Genomic DNA, 2,667 nt, shown 5'->3' on the forward strand with positions numbered 1-2,667 from the left:
AGTCAACTGGCAGCAGAATTAAATACGATAGCATGAAGTAGTGTACATGGTGTATGTACACTTTTGTGTAGTGCAGCATTGATGCAGCACTTACATGCAACTGGTATAGAGCGAGATTACACTTAGTGTATCCCAAGAAAAAATGCTATTAAATATTGTTATTAGAATATTTTCCAAGAAAGAGATTCCCCCAATAGATAAAGTGGGTTAATTAAAAGATTCATCAAGAATAAATGGATTGTGTTATGTTTGTATATTTGAAAGCACATAATATAAATTATAATATATGAAATATAAGACAACATAGTTGCGCGAATTAGCGGACAAAATTATTGTGGTGCATATTTCGGTTATCGAACGAGTCACCCCGAGAGACCCTCAGAAAAGCAGGGTTTTCAAGTGGCACGGCGTCAAATGATCGATCTATTAATTGGAGTCGAGGAGTCATTGCTTCCTTGTCCCAGCGTACTCCGCTAAGAACAAAACCGTAAGCGACGGTTGGCACCTGACTGTGGCTGGAGCGACAGAATAATCGCGAATAATTTCCTTACTTCTAAACACGAGTACTACTACACATCCGAAGAACGTACAACAGTCATTTTATGGCAAACTTATACAGTCTGAGCAAAATAAAATTTTTCATAAGATCTTAGACGATTATAATAGTAGTAAGAGCAAGTGTATGTCCGTGTATGTATGTGTATCGTGTAACTGTATATGCATATGTGTATGCATGTGTGTATACACATATGTAATTATGTGTACGAGTTCTTGCTTCGATACATTTATATGTGCTATTTGAACCGGGGCTCGCCTGCTCTTCGTGAAGGCGCGAGAATGTCGATTGGAAGGAAAAGATCACAATCGATCGCGACAAAATCCTGCCCCGGTTTAAATACTGCTACAAAGATCAAGTGTCTTCCGCGCATTCTATAATAATTTATTACTATTAGAGATGGTCTTTTATACGTCAGAGACAACGTCTCTTAATCAAGACCATTCTTCGTCTCGCGTCTCACGTCGAGCGATATATCCTGCGGGGGAGTCCTGTCAAAGGACTACCATCACAGCGAACGAACCCGAGAGAGCCTCGTCCCCGGTGTTTTTGAACTCGGTACTTCGGAATCGCGCTTACAGAAGAGGTGAGGATTACGGGAGGGGGGAGGAGGATCAATCAATTATTTAAAACAAAAAATATAGATATATTTGTAAATATATATGTATATATGTATATATATGTATGTAGAGGGGAAAATCTCAATCTTAGAAAATATGTGTTAAACAAAAATACACGAATCTCAATGGTTGGTCCGATAAGACTAGTCGATTATTTCTTTACAGCGCCGGGAAGTTTGAGACTTCGAGTTCGACTTTTTCACGTTTTGTGACGAGTATAATAATAGAAATAATAATAATAATCAATAAGAATAATAATCAGTGATCGTATCTATATATAGATGATACTGAGTGCGAAACGCAGCGATAGACAGTTTTCGTTGTTATAAACCTATCCGAATAAGATCGCTACAACAACATCGTTATCCCTCGTCGTCTTCCCTCGCGTTGAATATAATGTTTATCTCTCTTTAATCACTAATTCTATTTTTAACTAATTGAGGTACAGCCAATCGAGCCCCGATGCCGTTCGTTTTGATGAACCATGTTAAGAGAAAAAAAAATTCGAAAACGATGTGTGTGTGTGTGTGTGTGTGTGTGTGTGTGTGTGTGTGTGTGTGTGTGTGTGTGTGAGAGAGAGAGAGAGAGAGAGAGAGAGAGAGAGAGAGAGAGAGAGAGAGAGAGAGAGACAGAAATAGATTTCTAGCACGCGGACGGGCAGAAACGAACGGCGTCGGCCGCTGAATTCGCCTAACAATTGATACCTCCGCGAGATCATATGAAAGATTTATTAAGATACATTTTATAACGGTATTTTTACAAACTAATGTATGCGCGAACGCGTATATAAAAATTAAGAAAAAGAAGAAAAATAAAAAAACAGAACAAGGTAGGATGAAGAAATGCAATGAGAGATGCAACTAAGATTATAGTTGCGAAAATACGTTAGATCATGTCTTTAGGATTTTTCTCTTGTTCACGGAAAGGGCGGGGGAGGATATATCATAGTATGATTATTTTTTATAATAATCGGATATTTTATTAATTACGAGATCACAGTGACGCTTTGACGCGCGGGGATCTCGGATGGGCGGGCTGCATCTACTGCTGGTCTTTTTTTTTTTAATCAGACTTCATGTTTGAGCGTATTGCGAATTGCGAATGTATATTATGGACGTGTCCCCTTAAACGCAAGAAGATCCTCGAGAAGACCGCTTTTCTCGTGTTTTCCTACGTTGTTCAAAAGTATGCTCAAAATTAATCCCCGGTTAAGCTCTCGAGTAAGCGTATCAACAGCCTGCCCCCCACGATCCGCATAGTCACAGTTACAGCTTATTTCCCACCTTCGACCTATATCCATTAACACCTCCATCAATTTCCGATGAATCATTGTTTCCACTCTTAACATCACCTCTCTATCATACTTTCTCCGGGCTCGCGCCCCTTCGAAATATACGTTTCTCTCCATCAGGTTATTTCTCGAAACAGTAATATTCCCAACTATACCATTAAAATATATATATATTTTATATATATATATATATATATATA

The sequence above is a fragment of the Atta colombica genome, unplaced genomic scaffold (assembly GCF_001594045.1).
Source record: "Atta colombica isolate Treedump-2 unplaced genomic scaffold, Acol1.0 scaffold236, whole genome shotgun sequence".
Classification (NCBI taxonomy): Eukaryota; Metazoa; Arthropoda; class Insecta; order Hymenoptera; family Formicidae; genus Atta; species Atta colombica.